This window comes from Capsicum annuum, chromosome 10 (genome assembly GCF_002878395.1).
Source record: "Capsicum annuum cultivar UCD-10X-F1 chromosome 10, UCD10Xv1.1, whole genome shotgun sequence".
Lineage (NCBI taxonomy): Eukaryota > Viridiplantae > Streptophyta > Magnoliopsida > Solanales > Solanaceae > Capsicum > Capsicum annuum.
This window is the reverse complement of record NC_061120.1, coordinates 211,912,432-211,925,143: the sequence shown is the minus strand read 5'-3', so window position 1 is coordinate 211,925,143 and position 12,712 is coordinate 211,912,432. Positions and strand designations below refer to the sequence as shown.

Sequence of the window (12,712 nt, the reverse complement as noted above, 5' to 3'; positions counted from 1 at the left end):
AATAAGACTAATGTTGTGTTAGATATACTTTGATATAGAGTAAACATGTTTTTTTTTTTAAAAGAATAATCAGTTTAGTCAAACATGTCTTTTTAAAAATTTATTTAGTTAAATACCCATTGTATTTAACATGTGATATCAGATTATGCATTATTTTACTAGATTATTTAGAAGTAATTATTTAAGGAATTTATGTGTCATTAGATTACGTGTACTCATCAGAAAAGAATAATTCTCCAAAAATCTCATATTTTTCTAGAACATTCATCAAAAATTCACATTTTTATAAGAGTATTAGAACTACTTTTCTTCACAATTTAATTTTACTCTTATCCCCGATAAGTGTAACATCTATATTATATTAAAAATGTGAAATGTCTCAAAAATATTTTTTAAACCTTTTACCCTTTATTAAAAGTCTTTGCTTTAGACAAAATCGCCTTCTCACTATTTTTCTAATATTTAAGAATTGAAAATTAATTAAATATTTATAAAAAAAAAAAAACTTTCTTATGTGAAGTCATCAAAACTAATGACAAATAATACATTCTTCATTAGTTTAAGGATTTTAAATCAACTAAAGTTGATTTTAAGAAAATTTAAGAAATATAAAAATAAATATGAAAGCGTTAGAATAAGAAAAATGTAAGAAGTACCAAATTTTAAATTTTTTTAAGTAATCAGAGATTTTCTAAAGATTTAACTTTCAACATAATAAAAGAATTAAATATAGGAAAAAATAATCATACTACAAAGATGGTTCAAACCGATGCGTCTCTCTTTAGGCTCTAGCAGCAAGGAAAAAAGGTACTGAATGAAAAACACAAAAGTGACGATCCATTAACCACTTGAAATTTCTGATGGTAAAATATATGCATGCTTACAATAATATATATGTTTTGCTTACATTATTATATTAAAGTGTGAAGCATCTTTGAGAAGTAATTTGAACTTTTTGCCCTATATTAAAAATCTTCACAAAAAATAAAATCGTCTAGTTTTACATAATCAAAAAATTACAAGTGCAAGGCACGTACAATTAAACTAATATATTTCATACAGTAAACATGTTCTTTAGAAAAAAAAATTGTTCAGTCAAACATGTTTTTTTTAAACTTTATTTAGTCAAGTACCCATTATATTTAATATGTGATATCAGATTACATATTATTTTTATCAGATTATTTAGAAGTAATTATTTATGGGCTTTATGTGTCACTACATTATGTGTACTCATTAGAAAAAAATAATTCACTAAATATCTCATATTTTTCTAGAACGTTCATAAAAAAAATTCATTTTTACAGGAGTATTAGAACTACCCTTCCCCACAAACCTTCATTTAAAATTTTAAATTTGAAACAACAAACTCTGTCGTAGCATTAATTACTCTTCAAACCAAAATAAATTTGAGAAAATTACATTCATACTCACCTACCCAACTATAAAACCCCAACAACTATATAAGTCCACAAATAAAGTAGAAAGGTCACAACAATTTTTTTCTATTCAAACTCCAATGCTTCCTCTTTATTTAAAAAATGAAGCCACATGTCCATTTATACCTTGTGGAAGCCTCAAAACTCTATCTTTTAGAGTTGAAAGTAATCACTACATTTTCAACTCTCAAAGATTTTACAACAATGTTGTTGATGATGAAGTAATAGAGAATGTGATTGAAGACTTATTTTTAAGTGAAACTCGGGCATGAAATACTTTTTATAAAAGCAAACATCCAGTTATGTACATCAATGGGCCAGGTCAAAAAGTGACCCGGCCCAAAAAGAAATTAGCCAAAAAAAAAAAAGCAATAAACATCAAAATGGAAAGTCAAGAGACAGATTAGGACATTTTTGCTTCTAAGGTTCTTGAATATGCTCAATGTCCATGGTTCTCCTGTATGCAGAGTGCTCACCGTCCCTTTGTTTCTGTTGAAAAAGATGAATGTCACATCCCTTTTTTAAAAAAAGATATAGATTTTAAAGTTGGAAAGGGTTTTTTATTTATTAAAGTGACAAAAGATTGATTTGTTTCGAAAAAGACTTTTTATATTTAAAACTCAAAATCCCCACTTGACATAATCCGATGTGCCAAGTCATCATTGGAAAATCCTTTTCAAAATGATTTGACTCTTTAAACTGATTCGCGAATAGAGATTTCGAGTAAGGAATTTTGTTGACCGGGAGAAGGTGTTAGACACCCCTCGATCCCGTGGTTCGACCACGGTCGCTTGGCGGAGTATATCGGCTAATTTTGACACTATGAATGTACAAACCACAAAGAAGTACGTAAAACAATCAAACAAACAAACCAAATAAAAGTGAATCAAAGTATAGTGTTCAGTCCAATTATACAGTCCCGAAATAAATAAAAATACTAAAATAAATCCCATCTAACCTATATTAATCCTAACTACGCTCCCAGGCTTTACCCGATGCCTCGGGCCTTGATCACAATTCGCCTTCGCCAACATGATACATCGGGGCATTCCCCGGTGAATAAATACATCAATCTTCGGGGCATTCCCCAGCCAAATGAATACATTTCAATCCGAAAACATAAATCAACACATTTCAACAAAACACTTTCATCATTCAACGATTGCAAGTCCTACTTTTGCCTACCCGAACCTACTCTTTACCTATCCAATTCGACCTATCATGACACTATTACATCAACGACATTCAATGAATCAAAATAAATTAACGCTTACTTTTTATCAATTTCAATTCCACCTCCCACTAATTTCATTTTTCATCAATCAAACCTTCAACGTTACTCCGATTCATCCCACATATCAACGAAATCAAATCGTCAAACACATAATTATAACATCATAACACCAACAAAAATCCAAACTATCAACACACATAATCACAACTAATTCAAATAATCGAAATAAAGAACAGGGAGACGGGTTAAAGAAATAGACCTTCCGATAATCGACTTTTGTTGATAATAAAGAGATCCGAGGTCGAAATCTTCAAACAAGGAACCCCAACTCAAACCTCAACGACGAAACCGTAAAAGGCCAAATCGGCTTTGAGATTCCGCAAACCAAACTGACTTCGACCAAAACAAACCAATAATATGAAACAAAGACTAAAGAAGACCGGGTAAAGGGGACTCTGATGAGCTTAGTCGGGTAAGAAGCGACGAAACGAATCAGGCTCCGAAAATCTTAATCTTTCCCGTGGAGTTTCGATCAGCTAATGAACTAAAAGACCAATTCCAGCGCGGACTTGCCCACCTGAAAACTCAACCCGACCTCTCTCTCTCGAATTTTCACCGTTTCCTCACCATCTCTCCATTTCTCTCTAGTGCGTGTGTTGTTTTCTCCTTTGATCGGAACCCTTCCCTAAAAAGAAAAGAAGACGAAGATCGTAGTTCCCTCATGTTGCTATCAGGATTAGTGAAGAAGATGGAGTCTTAGTGTATTCTCTTTCACTGTATGTTAATGAAGAAGAAGATGTGGGCTTGTGGAGAAGACATGAAAAGAAGAAATGAACAGAAAAAAAAATGGAGTCCCTTTGTGCGTATGAGAATTCAACCCATCGTGAGGATGATTGGAATTGAGAGTGTATTATGTGAGTGAGGTATTCTAATTGTGAATGAAATGTGAGTTGTCCGTGTGAAGAAGAGGAAAATGGATAATTGTTTTTTCAAAATTCTTCCATGGGCTCCATTATTTGTTTTCTGTATATTGTGTATGGATGATATAGATGAAAATGGTCCAGTCCTCCTAAAAAAGTGGAAGAAGGTATGAGTATATGGTCATCCACAAAAATCCCTCCCAGTGAAGCTTTTGTATGTGCGTGTATACAATTCTGTGGTGGGTCCCACTTGTATATGTTATGTGTGTATATTGTGCCCTTTCCGTTGAATGGACAAAAAGTGAGGTGTGAGGGAATATTTTTATTTTTGTTGCTATCTGTGAGTGTGTGCTTTTGGAGCAAGCCAACGGAAAAAAAAATCGTGGGCGAGGGGGTTAAAGGGTAAGGTAGGAGGGATAGGGATGGTGAGGTGATTGATGTGTTGTCAACTGTTAATAGGGAGGGTTGTTAATTTGTTATTGAGAGAATATTTTGGATTAAGTTGGTTGGGGATTTGTTATTTTTGTATTGTTGCGGAGAGATAATTGCATGGTTGAGGGCACCCGATAGAATAAGATAAATAGACAAAAAAATATCTTTTGAAAGGACAAAATTAAGTGTCTACAATGAAAATTCGATCCTATTTCAAGGAGATAGCTAAGTTCCTCCTTACCTTGTATCTGTGGTTTCTTTCTCCCTTTCTTTAAATATTCACAGTAATACAAAACCACCTCTAATCGATCTGCAGATATATGATGAAAGGACACAAAATTTGAGAGTAAATTCTTCAATTTGATGCAGGGTCCTCTTATCTTTTCAGTTGCTCATCATTACTGGACTAATTTTCTGTCATCAAATGCAGTAGCAGGTATGTGATTGAAGACTTAAAAAAAGAGAAAGCGAGATTTTTCTTTGAGGGAGGAAAGAAACTAGTTATATTCTTGAAGTTTCATCATAAAAAAATAATGATGGTAGTAACACAAAAATCGAGTTTCAATCCGTTAGTGATTCATTGTGTGTTATGACGATGATGGATTCGATGGATCCTTTTGGGAATTCCAAGAAATCAATGGAAAAAATGGTTGAAGCAAATCAAGGGATTGAAACTAGTTCAATTCTTGAAGTAGGATTATCATTAAAGAGTGATAATAGTAGTTGTAAGGGGTTCGAGTTCGTATCATTGAATAACTCATCAGTTGTAACGAAGGATTCAATGGATCCTTTAGGAAATTTCAAGAAGTCTGTTAGGGTTTTTTCCCTGATTTTCTTAATATATTTAAGTTTTACTTTTTCTTAGAAAGAAAATAAAAGTTACCATAATTAGTTTTACTTTTCCTGAAAGAAAAAATATAATTATTTTCATAGTTGGCTAACCCCTTTCTTGGATAAAAGGTTTTTGACATCTATAAATAGAAAACCCCCTTCTCATACCATAACATAATAACATCCACAATGTAGCCTTTAAAGAGTCTTTGTTTAGGGAGAGATTTCTCCCAATAAATTTTAGGATTTTCAATTTTATTTTTAATATGTAGGCCGTTTGGCCAAACCATATCCAATAATATATTTTTAGTTTAATTTTTCATGTGTCGTCTGATTTATCGTCTTATGGTTTGCAAACTAAAAGCTTCCGCATGACACCCACTCGATTTCGAACCCAACAAGTGGTATCAGAGCCCACGGTTCAATAAATCGATAGTCCAATTGTTGAACAAAGTTGCAATCAATTTGATGATAATGAAGATATATGTCCAAAAGCTGCATGTGGAGATAATTGTCAATCATATTTTCAACAATCCAACTGTCACATATTTGAAAATAATGCTCACTTTTAACCCTGTAAAAGGGCTAATATATTTTTTTAACCCCAAAAGCTCTATTTTTAAACATGTCAAACAGCAGTGATATATGAAGAATATATATGAAGAACGAAGATCATGGACAAGAAGAAGGAGGATCAAGAATATTTTGAAGAAAATCAAGTCAAAAAGGGGAGATTTGTTAGGGGTTTTGTCCTGATTTTTTTACTATATTTAAGTTTTACTTTTTTCTTAGAACGAAAATAAAAGTTACCATAATTATTTTTACTTTTCCTGAAAGAAAAAATATAATTCTTTTCATATTTGGCTCTAAACTCTTTCTTGGAGGAAAGGTTTTGGATATCTATATATAGAAGATCCCATCTCATACCATAACACAATAACATCCCCAATGTAGTATTTAAAGAGTCTTTGTTTAGGGGGAGATTTCTCCCAATAAGTTTTAGGATTTTCAATTTTATTTTTACTGTGTAGGCCGTTTGGCCAAACCATATCCAATAATATATTTTTAGTTTAATTTTTCATGTGTTGTTTGATTTATCGTCTTATGGTTTGCAAACTAAAAACTTCCGCATGATACCCTCTCGATTTCGGACCCAACAAGAATAAAGTGGTTAAGTCAAAGTAAGAGAATAAAACTAGTTCACTTCTTGAAGTGTCTTCTTGAAGTGTCATTAAAACATGATGGGCTTGACTTTGTACCATTCAATGACTCGTCTGCTATAGCATTGATGGATTCTATGAACCCGTACGAAGACTTCAAGAAATCAATGGAAGAAATATTGAAAGCAAATCAACAAATTAATGATTGTGAGAAGTGTCTTGGTGAGCTGTTGATTTGGTACTTGAAGTCCAAAGGGAAAAACAGCCATAGGTATATTATCGAAGCCTTTTTTGATTTGTTGAATAGCTATATTTCTTCAACAAATACGAAAAGTTGTAGCCATTCATTCACCAATTCGCCATTCTTTGGTTCTACTCCTAGTGTTTCTGCTAGTCCTTTTTGGTATTTGTTAGAAGCTGAGGATGAGATTACAACAATAAGAAGATTCTCGCTCTAATCTCATGGGTAGAATTTAGATAGGATAGGATATATGCAAACTTTACTTCTACATTTTGTGAGGTCAAATAATATTTATGATAGATGTTCGACTAAAAAGAAATGTTTCCGGAGAAGAAAGATTGAGAATGATATTAATGAGAGAAATATTTATAGTTTTTTTATCTTCATATGTTTGAAAGAAAGACAACAGAAAAAAGAAAATATATATTTCTTTTTCTTGTTCAAAAATTTAAAGAAATTAGTTTAACTACACGTGTCTCGCACATGTAATCTTTAGATATTTAAAATGAAAGGATTTTGTCAATTACAAAGATTTTTAATCAAGTGCAAAAAGTTTAAATCACTTCTCAAAATCTTTTCTTATTTTTAAAGTTAAATCTTTAGAAAGAATATTTTAATGTTTTTCATATTTATTTTTAGATTTTTCAAATCTTCTTAAATTAGGATTCTTAAACTAATAAAAAAATGTATTAGTTGTCATTAATTTTGATAACTTCTAATAAAAAAAATGTTTTATATACTATAAATATTTAATTAATTTTTAACTTTTACATATTAGGAAAATAGTGAAAACACGATTTTGTCTAAAGCAGAGACTTTTAATGAAAGACAAAACATTCAAACAATGTTTGTAAGACCCTTCACACTTCTAATATACTACTAGTTTTTAACCGCACATGTCTTACAGGTATAACTTTTTCTTATTTAAAATTAGGAGTAGTTAAGGCAAGAAAGGAACAGTCCGTTCTTGTTGAGGACTGGTGCTAGAATCCGTAGAATGATCCTAATCTTCGAAACATGTGTATGTAATATTAGGCATTACAGAAAACATCATCATCTTCCTTGAGCAATTACTTATGCTAAGGACGATCATAAAATAGTATCCCAGTGCTTACTATAACTTGGTCATTTATGAGAAAGATGTAACAAAGAAAGGATTGAAAACATATGAAGAATATGCATACTACTTATGAAACAAAATATTCTTGCAATAGTCTCTCCATTTAGCATAAGTAGAAAGAAAAGAAAATTGAATTGTTGCATGGTTGGATTGTATCAATAGCGTTGTGGATTTGGCTGCTCTCACTGTGATAAATGTTGGATTACGGAAGAATCCATTTGACTTATAATCCCCTTAGCATTTCTCTATTTTTTCAATGTGGGACAATTTATTCATAACAATCGCTTCCGTTTGAGAACCAACGACCTCGTTGGTCATGGTTGGCACACCCCTCTTAGGTTCAGGCCACCACTCCTGGCACACAAGCCACCACTCCGAGTCGTGGCTCCACGCTTGAATGGATCCTCGTTGGTCATGGCTACGCCCAGTTGATCATGGCTTGCACCCCTCTTGGGTCCAGACCACCACTTCGAGTCACGACCCAACGCGTGGGACTCTCAATAAAAGAACTAATGTTATAAATCAAATGGGAGAGCCCAACCGAAAAGACTAATTTAATAGGTGAGAGAACCCATTTGACTTATAATCCCCTTAGCATTTCTCTATTTTTTCAATGTGGAACAATTTGTTCATAACAATCGCTTCCGCTTGAGAACCAACGACCTTGTTGGTCACGGCTGAGCCCAGTTGGTCACGGTTGGCACCCCTCTTAGGTCCAGGCCACCACTCCGAGTCGCGGCTCCACGCGTGGATCGATCCTCGTTGGTCATGGCTGGCACCCTTCTTGGGTCCAGGCCACCACTCCGGGCATGCAGGCCACCACTCCGAGTCATGACCCAACGCGTGGGACTCTCAACAAGAGCACCAATGTTATAAACCAAACGGGAGAGTCCAACCCAAAAGACTAGTCTAATAAGTAGGATAACCCATTTGATTTATAATCCCCTTAGCATTTCTCTATTTTTCCAATGTGGGACAATTGATTCATAACAGTCATCCATGTGGACCGACCCGACACGATCCTACTCGTTTCTTAGTCAGAAAAATAAGATTAACACATAATCTTAATTCAAAAAAAAAAAAAGGAAAAACGGTTATAATTGTTCCCGCCCCAAAGATCCCCTATATGATCTTTTCTTTTTCAGACAAGAGCCAAGTAAAAAAATAATACAGAGAGAAAATTGGGTCAAAAACGTAGAATTGAAATTAACGACAACACCAAAACAAGAGCATTTAGTTGGTGAAACAATTTTATTTCGAAGAGAAACAAAGTGAACTTGAGGCAGATCCTTTCGGAAGAAAAATTAATTTCCGCTGTAAATTTCAGGGATACAATTTATTATTGTTTTACTCCGAATTTGCTAATAATAATCATTGTGAATTTATTGGTTGTCTAGTTAATCCCTACCAGTGAAGCAACAGCAGATATATGTACCCAAAATCATTATCTGATTATATTGTGTATATGCAATCTTACCCTATAATTTTAATTTTGCAAAGACACTTTCAATGGTTTGAACCCGTGACAACTAAAAAAGGAAGGGGGGGACTGTAATTTTCATTGTAGAAAAACTGCCTTAGATGGTGGGGCTCCTTTTAGTTTTTAATGTATAACTTTCTGACCTTTCAATGTTAATCAAATATCACATTCCTTTGATCTCTTTGCTCTAATTCTCATTTTTTGGTTATACAGTAGTAGTGCCAATTTCAGATATTAAATAGACACATTAGATGATTGAACCATTTTTGTGTTTTTTCTATTGCGTCTTATGTATTATGCACATATTTTATAGAGGAAATAATAAATAGACATCTTTATTGTGGGAGATGGCTAATCTATAATCTATACATATAACTATAATCTATAATTTATATCTATAATCTATATCTATATCTATATATCTATATAATATATTAAAAGTGTGAAGGACCTTAAAATCTTGTTCAAAATTTTTGTCCTTTATTGAAAGTCGTTACTTTAGACAAAATCCTCTTTTCACTATTTTTCTAATATTTAAGAGTTAAAAATTAATTAAATATACTTATGGTAAAACCTTTCCTGATTAGAAGTCATCAAATTTAATGACAACTAATATTTTTTTAATTAGTTTAAGAACTTTAAATCAACTAAATTTGATTTTAAAAAGATTTGAAAAATTTAGAAATAAATATAAAACTGTTAAAATAAAAAAATTTAAGAAATATCAAATTTTAAAAAGTTTTAAGTACGTAATAACAATGTAATCAATGATTTGGTAAAGATTTAACTTCAAAAACATGGAAAGATTTTATACATAAGAGAAAGAAAGAAAAATAATCGTGCCACTATTCACTTCAAATCCAAAAAAAAAAAAATCATACCACAAATATCAAATTGATGCGTCTATCTTAGCCCCCGACAGCAAGGAAAAAAGGTATTGCATGACAAACGCAAAAGTGATGTTTCATCAACCACTTGAAACTTATGGTGATAAAATATATATGTGCTTACACTAAAATATATATTTATATTTACATTATTATATAAAAATGTGAAGGGTCTTAAAATGTTGTTCAAAATTTTTGTCCTTTATTAAAAGTCGTTACTTTAGAAAAAATTATTTTTTCACTATTTTTCTAATATTTAAGAGTTACAAATTAATTAAATATATTTATGGTAAAACCTTTCTTGATTAGAAGTCATCAAAATTAATGACAACTAATACTTTTTTCATTAGTTTAAGAATTTTAAATCAACTAAATTTGATTCTAAAAAGATTTGAAAAATTTAGAAATAAATATAAAATTGTTAAAATAAGAAAAATTTAAGAAAGTATCAATTTTTTAAAAGTTTTAAGTACGTATAACAATGTAATCAATGATTTGGTAAAGATTTAACTTCAAAAGTAAAGAAAGATTTTATACATAAAAGAAAGAAAGAAAGAAAAATAATCATGCCACAAATATAACTCAAATTGATGCGTCTATCTTAGCCTCCGACAGCAAGAAAAAAAGGTATTGCATGACAAACGCAAAAGTGATGTTTCATTAACCACTTGGATTTATGGTGGTAAAATATATATATTCTTATATTAAAATATATATTTATATTTATATTATTATATTAATATGTAAATTTTTTTTTTTGAAAAGTGATCTAAAGTTTATACTTTATTAAATTATTTTATAATAGATAAATTTATTTAATTTTAAATAATCAATCATACAAAACACGTGCGATTAAACTAATATACTGAACTAGACAGTAAAAAATAGACAACGTTTTGGAGTAACTTGTAGGCTGCACAATTTACTGAAATATATGGATATTGAGCACGTTAGATTTCAGCTGCAAAATGTGGGTCCCTTCTTAGTTATCAATGTGGCAATATCTTTTTTATTCCATTTTCTATAATTTAATTCTACTGTTGGAATTTCATGGATCCTTATAGAGATTCCTTTTGTTTTTGTACCTTAGACTTGTTGATTAAAACAAGTGTTATCCTCCAAAGAAGAATCAACATCTAGTATTAGTTAGAAATTAATTTTAATGTGGTAATTAATTTCTAGATACTGATGAAGGCTATTGGAATAACTAAAGAATTATCAATGATCCAATGAAGAAATGAAGAATCAGAATTAAGAGAACCATGAAGCTTTGTGAATTAAGAATAAGAAGATGAAGAGAAGGATAAAACTATCATTATTCTGTCCAAGATGATTTCTTTTCTTGATCAGTTACTACATATTACAAGTCTATATATAGTCTATGTATGATGAATGAAAGCCACTAACTAACTGTATATAACTAACATTTCAGATAGTTAATCCTGTAGCCTTCTAACTAATATTAAATGATTCTAATTAAGTAACACCTCTTTTGATACTCCCCTCAAGCTAGGTACTGCAAAGATGTTATGTATACCTAGCTTGGAGCTTAAGAATTCATGTTGAACTCTTCCCAATCCTTTTGTCAATATATCATCAGGTTGTTCACTGGTAGCTATGTGTTTGCAACAAATTTTCATCGACGCTGAAAATTAACTGCAAGCAAAAATAAAATAAACAAAAAGAATAATTTTATATAAATGAAATTTGCGGGTACAATTTCGTTATTCTCTTGATTCTTCTCTCCTAAGTTTTTCCGTGATTCGAGGGCCTTTGTAGCGTGATTCTCGAATATAGGATGATTTGAGCCTCCTAGAAATGTGTTTGGATCTCTAGGAATTGTCTAACAACACTTCGTCTTGTCGAGTTGATCTCCGGGCAGAACTCCGTTAGTCAATTCGTTGAAGAGCTGTGTAGTTAATGCAGAAGCTTCCTCCAATGCTTGTAGAATGTCCTCCTTTTTCTTTTCTTCCCTCTTAGAATGTTATGTTACTCCCTTATCTATAGTTGTAGGGGTAGACCTAGTTGCTTGTGATTGGCCGAAACATGTCACTTTGCCACTTGGCACCTTTTGACTGGTTGTTGAATTTGAATGAGATTTCCACATCATTTGTACATGTGGCGGCGTCTCATTGGTTTTGGATTTGACTGGGATGCCACGCCACTTGATGAGTTTGGGCTTCAAGGTAAGATGGACCTTGATGAGGAATACAATAGACTTATTATTTTTTTAAGCCCAAAATAAGTTTAAACCCAATAAAATATGGATCAAATTTAAATTTTATATGAATTTGATCCACTAAATTTTATGTGTCCACAGATGCCCCTACTTCAAGGTTAGTCGACGTGTAGGCTAGCCGAAACTTGGAGGCGAGACTTGAAGTACTCATGAGTGTTATTTCATTCTCGATGATTTCTAAGGTATTTGTTTTTCCCAATGTTGATCATGTCAAATTGAAGCATCGTGTGTTTGGTACCAACACTTATCATCAGATTGAAGTTTCACATAGTTGGCATCAATCCGCATAGAACGGAGAAGCTTCATCCGGTTAACATTGTAGATGTGTTACATCTTTATTTTTTTGTGCAGGTTTATGCAAATGGTCTTGATGTCAGACCAAAAAAGTCTACATGATTGATGTTGAATCATTTAGTGCACTACTTCCTTACTGCTTGATAAGAAAGTGACATGGAATGATCTGATTTTATCCTTGACGACGATGAAAGTTTTTTATTTTAGCTTCAGTGAGCATGTACTTGGTGTCATTCTTGCGACCTTGTGATGATGAAGTTCTGAGTGTCTGCAGTCCATCGTTGCAAAGCAAGAATGTGATACATCTCATCCATGGGGCTCGGCGATAAAGAGGCTTCAAGTGAGAGCATCCCATTATTTTCAAGGAGAACGTACGTGGTGCCATCCATCTTGATAGTATTGACACAGGAAGTAGCCTTTTCTGACTTTGGTGAG

General features: G+C 32.1%; 1 long non-coding RNA gene across 1 annotated transcript; it reads right to left on the bottom strand.

The window, feature by feature from the left end:
• Positions 1-1,529: 1,529 nt before the first annotated feature.
• LOC124887646 lies at positions 1,530-3,988 on the bottom strand. The gene is made up of 2 exons (XR_007045474.1): positions 2,933-3,988; positions 1,530-1,928 (listed from the first exon to the last, which is right to left on the bottom strand). It is a non-coding gene; the product is annotated as an uncharacterized LOC124887646 (long non-coding RNA).
• Between the last annotated feature and the right edge of the window lie 8,724 nt (positions 3,989-12,712).